A 20,406-nucleotide genomic window follows, 5' to 3' on the forward strand; every position below is an offset into this window, starting at 1 on the left:
ATTATTCTTAATGATTACGTCATGTATTTTCATCAGGGTTTGGGGAGTTTTGTCAGTTATTTTCTTAATTTGTGTTTGTGTTCTGTTCAGACACATCTGATTGAATTCTACAGGTGTTTTTGCTTTAATACTTTTAACTGAATAGAGATTTTTTTCATGTGTGATTTGTTTCATTGAGTCTAAGATGATTAAATGGATTTTTCTAAATCTTTTCTGCCATCTAGTGGTTGTTTATAACACAACAGCCCAGTTCCCTGCAATGACGGACTGTGTTTGTGTGAATAATAATAAAGAAATTTAAGAAAAAAGAATGTTTTATCTCAGACTAACATATACATTTCAGTTAATATCAGTGAAAAATAAAAACCAGAAAAAAAAGAAAATTCTGGAAAACAAACTTTGTTGTTACTTTTAGTTTTACTTTTTATTTGTTTATTAAAAATATAATCAAATCTAATCTTTATTTAATGGCTTTTATAAAAGACGTCAAAACTAAATAAACCATAAAATTTGAAAATATTATAAGAAATCCTGATTTTTTCTTATAATATTTTAGAATAAATTCAGATCTTAAACTCATGTCAGACAAATATGAGGAGGTGACGCTTCATATGTACATGAAAATAAACTGACGTAAAACATTATATTTACTCAGATGAAGCTCAGGGTCAAATACTGTGTTTTTGAAAGAACTGAAGGAATTTCCATTTTTATTTCACTCACTGCAGATTATTCACACACACACACATAATTAAACAGTTGTTTTTTTTTATCAGATGTTGAATAAATTAAAGTGTATTTGACTTCTTTAACCCTTTGTACCAATAACTGTTATCTGTTATGTAGAGAAGAATTATACACAATATTAATGAACAATATTTACTAAGTGGACAAAAGTCTGTGGACACGTTGAATCCAGGTGTTTCTTTTCTAACAAAACAATAACAACTCTTATAATATAGTTTTATATGATGGGATAAATATCATTAGTACAGAAGTGTATTGCATTCACATGAAAAACTAAAAATTTACTCTGTTTTTTTTAAATTAACAATTATCTTGTAAAAACAGAGATGATTTTTTTTGTTATTTTTTCATGAAACCGTTTCTTGTAATTCTGAGATAATTATCTCAATATTTCAACAAAACAGAGTCTGTTTTTATTTTTTCATGGTCTGTGTGATCATAGTGTGTTTGTTCTGTGAGCTGGAACACTTTAATATAAACACTGAATTTCCTACATTTACTGTCAACAGCAGCGCTCATATTTGTACAGAGGCATTTTGCATTCACATGGAAAAATAAAAACCTTCTCTGTTTTTCTGAATAAACGAGATAACTATCTCATAAGTACGACAAATGGATTTATGAAAAAATTAAAAATCAGCCAATTTTTTTTTTAATTTTTCACAATACAATTTTTTTCACAATTTCTTGTAATTATGAATAATTATCTCATTAATTCAGAAGAACAGAGCTGATTTTTATTTTAAATAAATAAACTGATTCTGATTCTAAAGTTTCAGTCCAACAGGTTTAACCCTGTGTTTTTAAATCAAATGCTGTAATATATTGTTTTTTTAAGGGTGTCTGTTGTCATGAACTACCACAGGATACTAGTCATATGGACTAAAGCTGCCCCTTTATTCGACTATTATGAATACAGTTAATTCATTGGGATTATCCTCCATATAATAAACTACTAAACCAAAGTAAACCCATCAGATCTGGTTCTTATTATTTTTCCTACAGTTTTGGATGGTTCTGATCATGTGACCGGTTCATTAGTAATCTGATTACATCATACAGGCCTTTGACTGTCAACGCCTGGACCGCCTGAGTGTGTGGACACTGTGTCCGCTGGAGTCTGCGTCCTTTTGAGGAGGTGTGGTCCTGTACTGTGGACATGTGAGGACGTCCAGGTCAGAACGTGACCTGAGCCTCCAGTGGATCCAGTGGATCCAGTTTCAGCCACAGAGAACCAGTCACATGGACACAGGACCGGAGGCAGAGAGACAGATGGACAGAGAGAGAGACAGAGAGATGGATGGACAGAGAGAGAGACAGACTGAGAGACAAACGGACAGAAAGACAGACGGACAGATGGACAGAGCAGATTTCTGAGTTTTGCAAACGTTGGTTAAATTAAGGCAAAATGGTCCTTAACGGATCAATACATCTGTCGACAACTAAACCTCACACGAGTCCACACCACTGATAAAATGTTATGCACAGAATTTGAATTCATTTGTTCGTTGCCCTGTCAGTTGTGAGCTAAATATTTTCATTCATATGGATGTTAAGAGCATCCAAGCACCAGACCTGGAAGACCCAAACCCATGACCTGGTTTACACAGATCCACGTTTGTCCACGACCACTGAACCAAATAAAGGAGGTTTTCTGCAAGAAGTTATAGTTTCACACCCTGAAACAGCATTTAGATTATTTTGAAAGTTATCAATGTCCGATTGTAATTTTTTTTTTTGGAACATACAGTACTTGTGCAGGGTAAAGGATGCTGAAAAACCACGCTCTCATTGGCTAGCTGTTAGCCAATCACAGTCAAGCAGATTAACACGTTGAATATTCATGAGAAGTGGAGCAAATACAGCTGAGTCTACCAACAGGCTGTCATCACCACGTTAGAACGGATGGAAACTGGGTAACAAAGGCTTTTTACCCACAAAAAAAATGTTAGAGTCCAAGGTAGAAGTTCAGACACGACCACAAAAGGACTGAAATACATGTGACACAGCACCTTTAAGAGAAATAAACATGTGACAGGACACCTTTAAGAGAAAAATATACCTGGAGTCCACCTGAGAACACCTGGAATTGACTTTTTTGATCTAAAGTTTTATTTTTCTAAATGTTTCTACCAGCCCAAAGTGTGGACTCACCTGGTTTTTCTTTATTTTCATTTACTATTTACTTTGTAGATTCTCACTGAAGGCATCAAAACTATGAAAGAACACATACGGAATTATGGAGTTAAAAAAAAGAGTGTGACATAACTCAAAGAATGTTTTATATTTTAGATTCTTCAAAGTAACCACATGCTGCTTTTATTACTACTTTGCACATTCTGGTCATTCTCTGGATGAGCTTCATGAGGTCACCTGACATGTTTTCCAACGGTCTTGAAGGAGTTCCCAGTGATGCTGAACACTGGTTGGTCATCTGTGGTCCATCTGATGTCATTTACAGGGGTGGAAGAAAATATCAGTATTGCAATATATCGCGATATTTCACTTCACGATACTGTATCGATATTAAAAAGTACTGTATCAATATTTTCAGGTATTGACTCAAATGCAGACATGGCTGAGGTTCATTTTTGTTTTTTGTTTTTCAAGCTCTTATTTCTACATTCCCATGGGCATTTTACTGTTTGTATGCTACAAAAGTACTATTGTGATATTGCAGGTCATAAATGTAGTTTTTTGAAATTGATAACGCTGTTTTGTTAAATAATGGATAATTCAAGCATCCTAAAAGCACTTTTTATTGTCTGAAAGACACAAATGTTTGGAATTTTTTTATTAGGAATGCACAAAAATAATGTTCTGATGTTGGATGATTCAGGAACTGAACCCTATGTATTCTTTTTGCAATAGAATACGAACATTTAAGCAGGACCTTAAATGGTAACGTCTGCAAAACATTATTTGTGTTTTTTTTTTTATACTGGTAAAGCTGTAGGTTAAAACTGTATTTATCCAAATGCTGCACTATAAGTTTGTCCAGGAAATAATCTTTTAAAAAAAGAAACAAAACAAAAAATATCGCCTTGTTAACAGTATCGTGAAATATTTAGATATATCGTATTGCGATCCTAGAGTTGTATCGCCAGATTCTTACCAATACACACCCCTAGTCATTTAAAGGAGAAGGTGGGTCCAAACCTCTGACTGGTAGTGTAGCTTTTGCTGCGTTCCAGGACGTTTTTTGAGCCCATAAGTCACGACTTCAAACCACGACTTTGTAACGTTCCAGGCAAGTTACACCAAACTGCCTGAGCGCAAGGAATTGTGGGAGCTAGATGTAAACAAACCTGCATGGTGGACCATACGTTAGGCTCATTTACAATCATTTCTATCCCAGAGGTGTTTGGTTTTTGCTTATTTGAGGGAAACAGAGGAGGAAAAATGGTGGAGAAGCTGTTCTACCTTTGATGTTATTTGTATATTTGGATTTTTATTTGGTATTAATTTATTCTTGCACTCAAACTGAAAACTGGCTAACGCTAGAGCAGCTGCTGATTATGCAGAACATTTACAGATAAGTAACATCAGAGCAATATTTTGTTTTAATAAACAGTTCACAAACACCACATCCATGGGGGGGCGCCATTGCTACAAGACGTCAGAACTCAGAACTGGGAGAACATGGAGTTCAGTACGAGTTCACAGGTGGAAGTCACAGGTTTGACTGAACATTCCAGTGCATTTTCACTGGCAGAAATTTGGAAAAACACAAGTTACAGGTGGACTGGAACGCAGTATTTGACTTGACATCTAACCTGGTAGAGTTAATATTAAACAAAGAAAGACCGCACAGAATTGCCAACACTTTCAAGCACTTTTCAGACCTTGAAAACAATATTGAAATTCAAGCATTTTCAAGGATTTTAAGCCCCCGTAGGAACCCTGTTGACACCTGTGAGTTAAACCGTAGAAGTCTGGGTGATCATCGGTCCAATTATTATTATTAAAGTTTGACTCATCCTGAAATGAAACGAATATGGTTTAGTTTCATCCAGACCGACTAAAAACCAGCTGTTCAGTCCAGATCCAGCTCCAGCTCCAGATCCAGGACCGGTCAGCGTCTCAAAGTCTGGACCAACTAAGACTGAATAAACAGTGGAGTTCCTCTGAAAATAAAACCCATGCGTCCTTAAATGTGGATTTTAATTTTTATTTACATCATACAATTTATTCTGTATTATTGGAAGATTATGCGCACTGCAGTATATAAATAAAGATGTTTGTACAAACTTGCATAACTAAAGAGTAAAAAAACTGAACACACAGGTTAAGCAGCCAGACCGAAAACCAAACGGAGAGTTTTTTTTTTTTATTAACCTACGACCACGTGTCTCACTACGTCACCACTGATCCTCATACGGTTCTCAGACCGCCGCCCACATCTAGTCCTCAGTATGAAGAAAAAAACAACAACAAAAAAAAAAACAGTCCAACGTGGTGAATTTACCAGCTCACATTAAAAACAAAACATTCAAGAGTGGAGTTAGTGGAGCTAAACCCTTCAAATGAAACCGAACACAACTTTAGGCTACTCATACAACAAACACACATCACATCATGAGGAAACGAGAAGGACTGGAGCGTGAACAGAATGTGGTGAATCACGGCGCGACTTCAGTGGAACGTTTAAAGTCCGAGCGCAGAGCGGGGGACGACGACAGGGATGATGGTCGCCACGGTAACCAAGTCTCTTAAGCCAAAAGTCTGAGCTTGTGCGGCGCCAGCGAGCGTCTCAGGTCGGTACAATGTAACCGAGACGCGACATGTGGGGAGGGGTTTAGTCGAGGCTAAAAGAAAAAAAAGGAAAAAATAAAATACGAATCCACTTTGCTACTCAAGCCAGCAGAGAGCAAGCACGGCCGAGTGGGCGGCGAAAGCCAACAGCAGTAACAGCCTCCGAGTCCAGACGGGGGTCCGAGAGTCCCGGCTCAGGAGGATCACATGACCAAGGGAACGACCACTGACAGCGTTTTCTAATAAAAAGACCCTCCCCCCTCCTCCTACATGAGTCCCAAACAAGACGAAAACAAACATGCACCGGAGAGGGAAAAGTCCTGAATGTGGAAAAAAAAAACAGCAAAAAAAGAAAAAAAGAAAAGAAACCAGGTTGGGTTGGTCTTTTAAAGCCGGTCGCTCCCAGAATTCACAGTCAAACAGCGTCCGTCTCATATTCTCTGGATCTTATCGGCGACGACCACCGGGTTTTCTTTGCGGATCTTGGCGGCCGCCTCGGCTTTGTAGTCGTACGGACAGTTGTGCTTATCGGAGTAACGGTGGAGTCCGCAGAACAGATTCCCACAGCGGCAGTCGAAGCCTGAAACGACAAATCGATGACAAGTCAGACACAAAAAAACCCATGAAATAACAAACGCTCATGTCATTGAGAAAGAGCATTGAAAACATGAACCCTTAAAGACCCAAACGTCCACCAGTGACCAAAACCACCACCATAAACTGTTCGATACCTGGTGAGCCACTAATCCTGTCAATACGTGTCAATAATTGGTATAAAATACAGTTTATCATCTTTTCGTTGCCTGTTTTTAAATCTCTTCTTAACCCTTAGGGGTCTGAGAACATTTTGGCCGTTTTTCAGTACTTTTTGATTTTGCCTTTATATACTATATACAGAAATGTTTATTATACCCATGTTTGGTATCTTTTTTCAGTACAACTTCATCTATCTCATCTGTCTATTTTTTTTTCACTTTAACTCTTTCAGTGCCATGGGCCGATTAAATCGGCTTTACGAATACAACCTTTAAAGTGCCACGGGCCGATCAGATCAGCTTTGGAGAACACGCCATATTTGTGTACAAACAAACCATCCACCCCCATTTCTTTCTCACATTTCGATGACGTTCTTTCAAATCTTCTTGCAAATTACGATCAATAATGAATCGGCTGCGTCCGGTGCGTTTTGAATCTAAGTAGCAATCGGTCGGAGCGAGCGGTTTTTGACCAAGGAAGAGCTCGCGTTTCGTTTTCTGCTTGGGAAATTTTATGAATGAATTTATGAATGAAATCATATGCAAATTAGATGGCCATTTTGTAGTAATATCGTAAACACAGCGATCTGTCAAAACAGTCCCATCTGCTAGAAAATGAGTTCTGATGACGATTCAGACTTCGATTATAAAAACGACGTGAAATACTGAAAAACGGCCAAATTCTGTGGCACTTTTAAGGCTTATTAGCCCCTTAACTGTCTGGCACCGAAAGAGTTAATGAAAACAAAAACACACAAAAAATATAAAATCGGATTTGAAAAATGTATAATTATTGTATAAATAACACAAAGATGCTTAATGAACCTTTTCAAAGACTTTAAAAGTGAATATTGGTTCCAAATATTAGGTATATAAAATCAAAATTGTAATTTTAATTTTAAAACTCAAATATTTGACATAAAAGCACATCTTTACATAGGTGTTTTCTCAGGAGAACATTACAATAAATGGTGATAAATATAGATAAAAAAAATCATTTGGAAAAGCATTTATATTTAACTCTGCTGCACAAGATGAGGATATAAAGTGTATAAGCAGAAACAGAGGAACAGCTCCGGTCTGGGCTTCAGCTCTTACCTGTGAGGCCGACCTTCTTGCGGCACATGAAGCAGCGGTTCTTCTTGGGTTTCGGAGGCTCGGGGGTCTTGGACTCCTCACTGCCAGCAGTGGGGGGGTGGGAAACTGTGGGCTGAGTCACCACTGAGGAAACAAGACAACAGTGAATGAGCCCCTTTACACACACGGATACTTAGTTACCAGAGTATTTAAAGGTGCGCGAGACTTTCGTGACCAGTTTTCCATCAGATCTGTCCATCCTCAGTCATATCCTCAGTATCATGAATCTGTTCGTCTGTCTGTCATTACTCAGCTGAATCTCTTCCCTCACGGTGAACAGTTTCTTAGTGCCATCCACCAGAAACAAACCATGTGTTTACAAACAGAGCCGGGAGGGAACTCGGGCATCTTTGGAATTTTGTCGCGACGTGCATTGTGGGAAACGCCGGTTTGTGCTGCTGTCTGGCAGCGGCAGCTGCTACAGACCAGACGCGGAAACGGCAGGAGCTCCCTTCCCTCTGTGCGTATTCCTCCAGCTGTTTCCGCGTCATGTTCCATCCATATAATATCATATGCTCGCGCTGCCGCTGTCAGGTGGCGGCACGAGCCTTCGCTTCCCACAATGCACGTCGCGACAAAATTCCGAAGATGCCGAAGTTACCTACTGGCTCTGTTTGTAAACATATGGTGTGTGGATCCTCAGCTGAGTTATATTTTGTTGGTGGTCAGATCAAGTCAATAATAAATTTATAAAAATGAGACCTTAAAGAATTCAGACTTATTCTTGGAGCTTCCAACAAAAGACCACATTAACACTTTTTAATGCCATTTAAGGCCTTAATTTTCACAAAATCTATTTAATGACTTTTAATGCTTTTTACTGACCTGCAGAAACCCTGATAAATGATCTAAACTGAGGAACAAACTCCACATCATGACGTGTGTTCAGACTGACTCCACCCTCCTGCTGTGATGCGTGTTGTGGTTTGTGGTGGACTCACCTGGGTCTGGGAGCTCTGCTTGTTGTCACAGGTGAGACTCATCTCCGTCATCTGCTGTGTGACGGAACAGGCTGAAGCCCCGCTGCAAAAACACAAACCCACCTTCAGCACCACATTCACTGTGTTCACGTCTCTGCTAGAGCTGTTGGAAAATATCCTCACAATATATCACGAGATTTAATTTCACAATACTGTATCGATATTAAAAAGTACTGTACGGATATTTTTAGGTATTTATTCAAATGCAGATATGGAGGAGGTTCATTTTTGTTTTTTTGGTTTTCTTTATTGTTTATATTTCATTTATTATTATTTAAGACTGTTTTATTAAATAATGGTTCTTTGAAGCATCCTAAAAGCACTTTTTACTGTCTGAGGCAGATGGTCGTTCCTTTGGAAACTAGGAGAATTGGAAAAATTTTTTGATATAGCATTAGATCCATTTCTGATCAAATAAAAATGTGTTTAGTATTTGTACATATTTCTGGTGTAATTCAATTCTTGCAGGAAATAATCTTTTTTTTTTTAAAGAGACAAACAAAAAATTGCCTTTTTAACAGTATAATGATATATCATGACATATCGTATTGTGATCCTAATATTATGATCAGCATCGTATAGGCAGATTCTTGCCAATACACAGCCCTAGTCTCTACATGCACCTTAGACTACCTGTATATATCCTATTTGTTGTTAGGGCTGTGTATTGGCAAGAATCTGGCGATACGATACAAATCACAATACTAGGATCACGATACGATATATCATGATGGTGTTAAAAAGGCTATTGTTTTGTTTTTTTTAAATGATTATTTCCTTGAAGAATTGAATCACACCAGAAATCTGCACAAATACTAAACACATTTTTATTTGATCCCAACAGGATCTAATGTTCTATCACAAAATGTTCCTGTGTTCAAACTGAAATTCTGTTTTACAGACATTACAGTTTCAGATCCTGTTCAAATGTTCAGATTCTATTAGTTCAGAACGAACATCAGAACAGTATTTTCGTACAATCCCAACTAAGGAACTAACATTGAATAAAAGAGTGTTAAATAATGATAAATAAAATACAAACAAAAAGAAAGAACAAAAATGAACCTCCTCTAGATCTGCATTTAAATAAATACCTAAAAATATCGATACAGTACTTTTTCATATCTATACAGTATTGTGAAATGAAATATCATGATATATTGTAGAACCGATATTTTCTCACACCCCTATTTGTTGTACATATCTCTCATCTGTAGTATAGAGATAATTTTGTATATTCTTTCTGTATATTTTGTTCATTTCAGGAGTTCTAGCATTACTTTAGTAGCACATGTGTATTAATATTTTATTCTGAAGCCTTTGCACAGTTCACTTTTCTAAACACTGTGATATTCGTATATTATTTTACTTTATTGTTCTTGTACTGCTAAACTGAACTGAGCTGCTAAACTGATTTTCATCGTTCCTGTGACAATAAAGATCTATTCTATTAAAAAAAATAATAATGGGAAGGAATGCTTCTTGGACCAAAAGAGTTTGTTCGAGGTGCTCTTTGGAAAAAGGGATTCATAAAGTAGACATCAAACTGAAAGAAAAATCCAAGGCACTCTTTTTTAAACATTAAAATGCCTTTAGTAACATGGCATGGTCATATCTACATCTTTTTCTTTAAATTTTGTTCAGTTTGTGTCTTATTTTGTTCATGTTACTTATTACTTTGTTGATTTATTATTAATTCTTGTTGATTTTGTTCATTAGTGTAGCTGTTTTTGTTCATTTTGTTGCTTATTTTATTCTTTTACTTTATTTTATGTAAATGTTTTGCTCTTTTTTCCCACATTATTATTTTGTAGGCTTTTCTAGATTTGACCGTGCCATGTTAATAAAGGCAATTTAATGTTTAAAGAGAGTGCCTTGGATATGTTTTCCAGTTTGATATCTATTCTATTCTACTTGACGCATCAGAGCTTAAAGCAGCCTCACCTGGTCTCTGCAGCCGCCGCCTCAGCGGAGGCAGCAGCGGCCTCAGCTGCCACCTCTGCTGCGGCCACGGCGGCAGCTGCGGCGTTGTTCAGGGTGGCCTCTAACCTCTGGATGGCAGACGCCTCAGCAGCGGAGCCGCCGCTGCCGCCTGAAGGGAGAAACATCCACAAACACGTGTCACAGTCAGCGGCAGAGAAAAGGCAGAGCAGCTGCACACGGACCTGAAGGACACACACAGCAGGCAGGTCTTACCCACGGGGCTCAGCGGACCCACGCCGCCGTTGTTCTGTCTCGACAGGTGCTCCTTGTGGCACACCGAGCACATGCCGTTGGTCCGGGGGTTGCCATAGAAACCACAGCCGGTGGCACAGAGCATAGGGGCTGGACTCTGATTGGTCTCCTGAGCCATAACGATGTATGCCACCTGCTGAGTCGACCTGAGGACAAAGAGCGAGCAGGATGAGTCACAGCAGCAGCAGCATCTGAACCCAGTCCAGACGGAATTAAACAAAGACAAACGTCCACCAGAGGGACACAGAGGACATGTGACACAAGCCATGGCATCTGTCACCATTAGTGCTTAGGAGAGGAATTAAATGATTAGGAAACTATTCATTCATGACACGTCACAGAAACTGAGATTCCAATAGATTTTTAGACAAATTTGGGAACGTGTTTGTTTTTTCATTAACCTCCTAAGACCCAGTTATGGGTTTTCTGTCCACATTTGTGGACAAGAGTTTCACAACTTTATACAAAAAAACAAAGAAAACTGTCCACCAAGGTTATAATAGTTTTGGATTTTACATTATACAGTAGTTTCTTTTTATTTAGTTTTGACTTTTTCTCTAATTCAGTTAGTTTTAATTCATTTTTAGAGCAGGTTTGCTAGTTTTTATTAGTTTTAGTTATTTTCTAAATGCTTAGTTTTAGGTTTTTTTTAAAATATCTTTTCTCTTCTTCACCGTCATATTCAAATAAATCCCAGACAGGACTCTGCTGCTTTCTCCCAACTTTAGTCTCCATGTTTCCAGGTAGAGTGGGGATGAGAAGACAACTCTAAACCACAAGTGATGGACCATGAAGTGTCGTATGGTGCCAGCAGATAAAATTGCTCGAGCAAAATAAATCGATTTCATATCAATCTGACATTGACAAAGACGAAAACGAAGGGAATTTTATCCAAAATTTGTATCCGTTTCAGTTAGTTCTGTAAGCACACAATAGTTTCAGTTAGTTATCATTTTTTCTTTTAATTATAGTTTTTATTTATTTCAGTAAATGAAAATATTTTTACAATTCTAGTTTTCATCATTTCGTTAACGATAATAACCTTGCTGTCCACCACAAAGGACATTCCATAAAAATTTTAAAACCTGCATCTGAAAAAACTATTGCATCATGATGTTTCCAATATAGGCACTTATTTAATAAAAAACAAAAAAAGCTTGAACTTTGCTGATATTTCCTGGGTCCCAGGAGGCTGAAGCTGTTCAATCTGCTGAAACTCTGCTCACTGATGAAGCCACATCTCCTGTCGTACAGAATGACAGCTGTGCGTAAAACCAGGATTAGTTCCCAGTCGGAGGTCTGCAGCCACAGCAGCTCCATGAGTCAGTGCACACAGATGATTCCTCCTGCTCTTAATCCTCTCCAAATCCATTTTTCTGTCAGTCTGGACAGTCAGTGTCTTCCACAGAGCAGTGGGTTCGCCTGACCACTTTGATCAGTTCTCATTTTCAGTCATTAGGACTTCACTTAGACGCCACAACAAAACACTCTACACAAACTCCTGAAGGTTTAAGTGGATGAACTGAGCACTGCCAGCATCAGACTGTAGAATTACACTCACTAGATCAGCAGATCAGCAACATTAATACAACATATAGGCCATGATGCAACTGTGTGTGTGTGTGTGTGTGTGTGTGTGTGTGTATGTGTGTGTGTGTGTGTGTGTGTGTCCAGCTCAGAGCAGGTACTGCCTCTTCAGGTGGGGGTGGGGTGGTATAAAGGTGTTCCAGAAGAGGACAGGTTATGTGTTTGGTGTGACTTCAGGGCTGTTGAGGATGAATGGCATTTTCTGTTTTATTGTCCTTTATATGATGATGTCAGAACTGTTATGTTTGATTTGTTTTGGAGGCCTGATGGATATGTTGAGTAGGTGATTTGAAAATGAAATATATAGTTTGGCAAGATTTTTGGGGATGGCATTAAAACTTAGACCAAGAACTCTGTATCCTGAACTAAAAGGATCTTGTTTTATGTAATTGTTATTGGGATGAGTATATGCTTTATAAGATGGTCATCTTCCTGTTTTGAATGTCAATATTAGTTGCTTTTCCATTGGACATCTGTGCAAAACTTTACCAATATTTACTTAATGTCAAACAAATAGAAGTGCGTAATGTCGGTTTTTTCATTAAATCACAAATGCAATGATTTGTTTATTATCAAGATGACATGAGAAGTCATTCCATAAACATGGCAATAAACATAAATACGGTGTTGATTTACAGATATAATCATTATTATTATATATTACCCCTCTATCTTGTACTAAATTAAAAAATGATTGGGTTTCCTGGTGTGTCCACACATACTGCACCATGTTTGTTTTAAAACTCTTCTTCCTCTCTTGTTGTAACATTCATCAACATCCAGTTTTTTTTATTCACATGACTCTAGTTGCAGAAACAGGTCTTTCCATTGCAGTTTTGTGTGATATACCAATTGCAATATGCCCAAAAAACACCCCTTGCCAGTGCAAAAAATTTTAATAAAAAAACAAAACAAAAACAAAAACAGAGTTTTGGTGAAAACTGTCATTTTTACAATAGGTAAATTTTTATGCACAACTTATATTCGCGCAATTTGAGGGTTAATGGAAAAGTGACTAGTGTCTTATAAACCTATATGGGTATGTAAGTGTATGACACTTAAATACAATATTCATTCATTCATTCATACAGTGAAAAATAAAAACAACCAACTTAAAAAACACTTGCATGGCATGTTTTGCATCCGTGTGACGATAGAATGGTGACTGAAACACGTAAATTGTGTCACAGCTTCACGTTCGTCATGTGGATATAATTCATTCGAATAAAGGAAGTGAATGTGAAACGCCAATTCTGAACAGGAAGTGTTTATAAGGAAGTTCCACATATGATGAAATCCAGTCTGATTATTTCAGTTCATTTCTGGTCATAAAGTAAACACGAACCTGCACCAGAGTCAGAAGTGCATGTAAAAGGAAGTGGTGACAGGGTATGACCAGGGTTTTTAACTGGCTGGCAGAATGTGAACTCATGAGGGAAGTCAAAGCTCCAGTGACTTGCATCAAAGGTTTCCTCTTGTCAGTCAAAGCCTCCTGTTCAAACTCAAAGCGGCTGCAGTCGCTGCTTCACGTGTGCGAGCCTGCAGCTCCACACTCACATGGATCAGAGTATGAGGACTTCTCACTGTCACAGGAGTGCAATGTGACACAGCAACCCCGCAGACGCACATGTGCTGACAACCCTCATCACAATAACACATCCATTTATAACCCAAGTCTGTTCGCTGCTGGTCGGGATTCAAAGACGACTTCAAGTAATGAAATATGCACGTCTACCATCAGAGGCTTAATCCTGCATTTAAGGACCTTATGATATTACACACTGCACCCGCTGTTTACTTTAACATCTGGATCGAATGCACACATGCACTGTTCAGTTTTTGTGATTTTTTAAATAAGTAACTGCACATGGTGAGTGTTAAATCATTACCAAGAAATATCTTCCGAAAGGAGTGTTGTGGCAACTACAAGGCCGAAGGTAAAACTACAGCAATAATTCCCCATAAATGTTTCTATACATTATTTCAGTGGTTCCCAACCTTTTTTTGGCTTGTGACCCCATTTTAACATCACAAATTTCTGTCAACCACAGACACTGAAAACGGAGACTTTTTTTGCTAAAATTAATTTGTTTTTTATCATGTAATAGTTTGCTCTACTATGCTGCAAATAAATATTAATTTTAGAGGACATTTAGTCTATATAATGTATATTATTCTGGACGGAGGCAGAAAAGCCAGGTGTAGGTTACTGCACAAAGTGAGAATTTTATTTTCCTTGGTCAGGATATGTACAGTCAGTCCAGCTTGGATTTACAAGGAGGACAATTAATACTGAACAAGCAATAACTCAAACTATGAATTATGAAAGAGCTGCAGCATCTGAAACTGACCACAATGAACATTTGACAGATAAACAGAACCACAGTGCTGCAGTTTCAGCTTCACAGTTTGTCATGTCTGTTATGTATTGGGATTGTCTCTCTCAACTCACCATATATTTTTTTTATTAGTAGGTTTTTTGGGATTTTTTTATTAATTGCTAGAACTTTCAGATGACCCTATTTGAATTCCAGGCAACCCGACGTGGGGTCCCGACCCCAAGGTTGAAAAACAATGCATTATTTGGAAATGGTAAGAAGATGTTGGCATATGAAGCAAAAAGACAGAAACATGAGACCCAATTAAACACAGTTTCCCCATCACTGTTACAACAAACATTACTAACCAAACTTCAAATGCATTCAGCAGAGTTTTAAAGCATCATCTGTGTTTAACGTGCAAATTACTTTAATTTGTTACTGCTTTTCCTGAACATTTTTGGAGGCAACACGCCTTTATTTTGTGGTGTCCTTACTGTAAATCAAGGCGTTCAAATACAGTAACTACAAGTGTATGGTATGACAATATATAGAAAAAAACTGCCACTTCATATTGTCCTCTAAGGTTTACTTTAATATGTTCCAAATTAGTCTAAACTTCAACATTTTTTGTCATTTGAAGAATGATTTGTCATGCTTCCACACAGACCACAAGGCTATAAAACTGCAGACTGTCATTACATTTGTTATATTTAGATCACAAGGCTTATTGCTGCTACAGTTTCGGATGGTTCCATGTTTACACACTTTACTTTAGGCCTATGTTCATTTATGTTTGCCACTATGTGATATTTGCAAGTTTGCATTTTAAATCAATACTTTGTTTAAATTTTACTCTGAAATAAAAGCAGAAAATAATAAAATGAGCAAATACATTCGGTATATTGTGTGGAATGTACAGAAACTATGTGGTACTAATGTTATCTTGATATGAAAATGCATAAAGTGTTCACATATGGACCAGATCCAGCAGTGACACATGTCCTGTTCAACAGTGTCTGTGTTTAAACTAAACAACTCATCTCCATGTTTAATACATGTATGAATAGGTCTCAGTCAGTACTTTCACATGACACATGTTACAATTTACAGAAATACAATTTTGGAGTAAAAATACTTAAATTACTACTGCGTGACACGGGGACTCAAAATGAACTTTTATTTTATTTTTTCCACTTTACTTTAACGTCCAAAACATGCTGTTCTCATCATAAATGGATCCTACATGAAACACAGGGCTTTAGCTCTGATGAAAAACTACAACTGGGATCAATACTGGATAGAAATGTTGAAATGATCAGTTTTTATGAACACAAATCTGTTGTGACATGGGGACAACAGTTTGGACCTTTGGTCAGTATTAGAATAAAAGACTGAGTGGAACTAAAACACTACAACTATGATCCTAACCTTTTATTGAACAGACATTTACAACTGAAAATAGCAGAGCATATCTGACTAATAATTGGATTGGACAGAACCTCTGTATATTCTCGTACTGTTGAATAATTAGTTCAATAGACTGACAGACTGATAATATTGTTGATACAAGAACAAATATTATTATTAAAGTTAATAGTGCATTTACATATTTTAGGCCTTTGTAGGTTTCATTTTATATTTATTATATCTTTATATCACAGATGTCAAACATGCGGCCAAGGGGCCAAATCTGGCCTGTGGGATGAATTTGTGAAATGCAAAAATTACACTGAAGATATTAACAATCAATGGTGTCAAAATCATTTTAATTCAGGTTCCACATACAGACACATACAGTCCAATCAGATTTCAAGTGGGTCAGACCAGTAAAATATTATCATAATAACCTATAAATAATGACAACTCCAAATTTATTTTTTGGTGTAAAAAAGTAAAATGACATGAAAATGTTTACATTACCAAACTATACTTTTAGAAAAAATGTGAATAACCTGAACAAATATGAACAAATGGAAATGTCTTAAGAAAAGTAAATGCACTTTTACCAGTATTCTGCCTGTTACTAAATCTTCTGTGCGACTGTAATGCACATGTGTAAATGATAAACTGAGGCAGAATATTGTTAAAATTGCACTTGTTTTTCTTAATTCAAGTTGTTCATGTTATTCAGATTTTTAAGGAAACTTTGTAGATGTAAACCTGATCATAATATAATTTTACTTTTTCCACAGTTATCATTTTACTGGTCCAGCCCACTTGAGATCAAATTGGGCTGAATGTGGAACTGAACTAAAATGAGTTTGACACCCCTGATTTATACATCTTTTTTTTTTTTTTTTTTTTTTTTTTTAACTACAAGTGATACTGACATTTTATAAACAGTTCCATAAAACAGAGTTCTTATTTGAGAAATGATAAGTGAAACTATAATTTTTGACAATGATGTTAACTTTCACTTTATTTGACCCTGAGGTTTCTGTAAATTGGCTTAAAAGTCTGGTTTAAACCTGCTCTAAATGTAAAGTGTCATGAGATAACTTTTGTTATGATGTGATGCTATACAAGGAAAAATTGATTTGATAATTTGAGATATGGGCTTATGATCAGATCATGACCTCTTAACAGTAACTATCATTTAAGCTTCACAATAAAGCTACAAAAAGTGACAACAACATGGTTTACACAAATTGTGCTGATCATAATATTAGTGAATTTATCTTAATTAGTTTCTTCAAGTGGCAGACTGTTGTTTTCATCGGCACAGAAGGGAATCAGGAGTCACGATGTCAACTTTCACACATTCTTATGGAATACTTGGGTACAGATTCATGCCATCACCTGGTGATCACATGAAGAACCAGACACGTTTATCACAAGACAAAAGCCCAAATCTCCCCATGAATCCCACAGGGCAGTTTGCTAACACCAGCTTCACCACGTGAATAACACTGAGCCTGGTATAAACATATTCCATCCTTACCGACTTTACAAACAGAACGTTAATCTGGTAAATCACCATTAACTGTGCTAGTTTTTTTGGTTGTTGTTGTTATTTCCTGACAAAAACCCAGGCCACAATCATCTCCAAATCCACTGAGTCATGCTAGCAAGCTAATGCCTGCAGCTAACGGCTTCTCCCTAGATAGGTTGACCCAATATTCAACCAATATAAAAAACATGTCCTGTTTTACGTTTCAAACCAACACAATGACAAGAAAAGTCAGTAAAACCTGAATATATCACACAGAACTGCCTATATGCTAACGCCAGTTAGCCCAGACGGTCCCTATCTAGCTAATGTTAGCATGCTAGCAGCAACTACAAGCTAGTACTGTTTTCCTCTATGCTACTTCCTTTGTTTGGTTTGTTGACCTAAATAGTTATAAATCACCAATACGGGTATTACTACATCAGACAAAGGGCGAAAATTTGTTCAGCACACAGAAAATTTTTACCTAAAACTATTAAATGCTACGTAGCGTCACTTTCTGCCAATGCTAACAGGGTGACACTAGTCTAAGTTTGTAATGTTGTTAAGTTAAAAGAAAAGTCACGCTAAAATATAACAAAAAACTAAAATAAATACATCCAATATAATGTCGCCGTGATAAAACACATTTTTTACATTTAAAAACAAGTCATGGATATAAAGGAAAACTTTGTGGTGACACGTGTTAATTCTTTAATCCTCGCTAGCTACATGAGCTAACACTGGAGCACCGGACTTTAAATGGAACTTCCAGTTTCTACACATCCAACTCTTTCACTTCTCCGTCTTTCAAACTCACCTCCGCTGTCAGAGAAACGTCGCGGCGCTTGATGGCACTTCTTTTCCGGACTGACCAGGTTTCAAATGTCGGGGCTAGCTCACTAACTAGGGCCGTCTAGGTGGAGGTCCTCCGCTGCCTTTCCGTCCAGGTTTCCCCGCAGCTGCTGGCTCCTCACGGCCGACAGGAGAGCGCCGTCGCAGGCTGAGTCCGTGCTCCGTCTGCCGCTGATCCGTGAAGGCATCTGTTTTGTTTTACGTGGTGCGTTTACGTCCTCTGTTTTCCGGCGGACGTCACGGAAATTCTGATGCTCTGGTTTTAAAAGTTTTGGACCGAAGCCACGCAAGATTTGACATTTCTAACTAAAGAGCATTAACCCACTGGTGTAGATGGAAAAACAGTGTTAGGGTGTATTTAAATCAAAGTACAATTTATTTTTTTATTTATTATAAATCGCAAAAATAAATAAATAAATAAATAAAAATAAATATTGTAAAGACAACAGGAAATAGCAAGGCATTACATCAGGGGTGTCAAACTCATGTTAGGAACACTGAAACAAACAAACAAACAAAAAACAAACAAACAAAAAAAATACAAAACAGTTTCTCATTTATTTTGGCACTGCCTGGATGTCCAAAGCTTTTGGTTTGATATTTGTAATTCTGTTGCTAGATACATTGAAAAAGATTTCAAGTTGCTTTGGAGAGACGTGCTTTTTGGCCTCTTTGATCTTAACAGAAATAAGACCAGTTCTAATGAAACATTCATTATTAACCTTATCATTCTTTTGGCAAAATTCCACATTCACAAATGCAAGTTCTCTCATCAAAAACCTTCTTTTATTGCTTTTCACAGTGAGATCAAACAGTACATCAACTCAATTAAGTTTTCTCTTAATCAAAAGGCAACAAGAACTGTGAACATCTGTATACATTCTGGCATTTTTTTTGTAAACCCATACCCCCCCCCCCAGCAAGTTATGTGTTGTGATTCTCCTGTTTTATGTTGAATACCTGTAATTTTACATACTTTGCACAGTTTGCTGTTGTTTGCTGAAGATCTTCATTTTTGTAAAACTTGCAAATGATGAATAAACTATATTTAAAAAAAAACCCAAAAAAAACCCCCCTCATGTTAGTTCAGGGGCCACATTCAGCCTAGTATGATCTAAAGTGGGCCGAACCAGTACAATAATATAAATAATAGGATTAGATCTGATAAGTAATGTCAACCCCAATGTTTTCTCTATTTTTGAGTAAAAAAATAAAATAAAATTCTGTAATGAAAATGTTTACATCAACGAACTGTACTTGAACATAACATGAACAAATATGAACAACCTCAATTCTAAAGCAGGGCTGTCAAACTCATTTTATTTTAGGGGCCAGATTCAGCTAAATGTGATCTGAAGTGGGCTGGACCAGTAAAATAATAACAGAAAAATATATAAATAATGTCAACTCCAAACTTTTCTCTATGTTTTAGAGCAAAAAAAAGTTTATTCGCATTATGAAAAGGTTTACATCTGCAAACTATCCTTTCAAAAGATGTGAATTACATGAACAAAGTGAAAAAATAATTGTAATTTTAACAATATTCTGCCTCAGTTTATCATTTCCACATGTACATTAGAACTTACAGATCACAGTGGATCTACAAACACAAAACATTTAGTAACAGGCAGAATATTGTTAAAATTGTACTGACTTCTCTTAAGACATTTCAGGTTGTTCACATTTTTTGTAAAATTCTACTTTGTTTTCATGTAAATACATGAAAATATTTACATTTACAAAGAGAAACATTTGAAGTTGTCATTATTTCTATGCTATTATGATAGTATTTGACTGGTCCTGCCCACTTGAGATTGAATTGTTCTGAATGTGGAACCTGAACTAAAGGATTGTTATTATCTTAGTGTAATTTTTGCATTTCACAAATTCATCCCAAGGGCCGGACTGGACCCTTTGGTGGGCCAGATTTGGCCCCCGGGCTGCATGTTTGACACCTGTGTTCTAAAGAAACATAAGTGCAATGTTAACAATATCATACTATCATGCGGTAGTTTATGATTTACACATGTGTATTATAACTTACAGATCACAGTGGATCTACAAATACACAAAACATTTAATAACAGACAGAATATTATTAAAAT

General features: G+C 36.9%; 1 pseudogene; it reads right to left on the reverse strand.

Annotated features, from left to right (window-relative positions):
- Nucleotides 1-4,894: 4,894 nt before the first annotated feature.
- Nucleotides 4,895-18,494, reverse strand: LOC115429323 (AN1-type zinc finger protein 5-like; annotated as a pseudogene).
- Between the last annotated feature and the right edge of the window lie 1,912 nt (nucleotides 18,495-20,406).

The sequence above is a fragment of the Sphaeramia orbicularis genome, chromosome 12, assembly GCF_902148855.1.
Source record: "Sphaeramia orbicularis chromosome 12, fSphaOr1.1, whole genome shotgun sequence".
In the NCBI taxonomy this organism is placed as follows: domain Eukaryota; kingdom Metazoa; phylum Chordata; class Actinopteri; order Kurtiformes; family Apogonidae; genus Sphaeramia; species Sphaeramia orbicularis.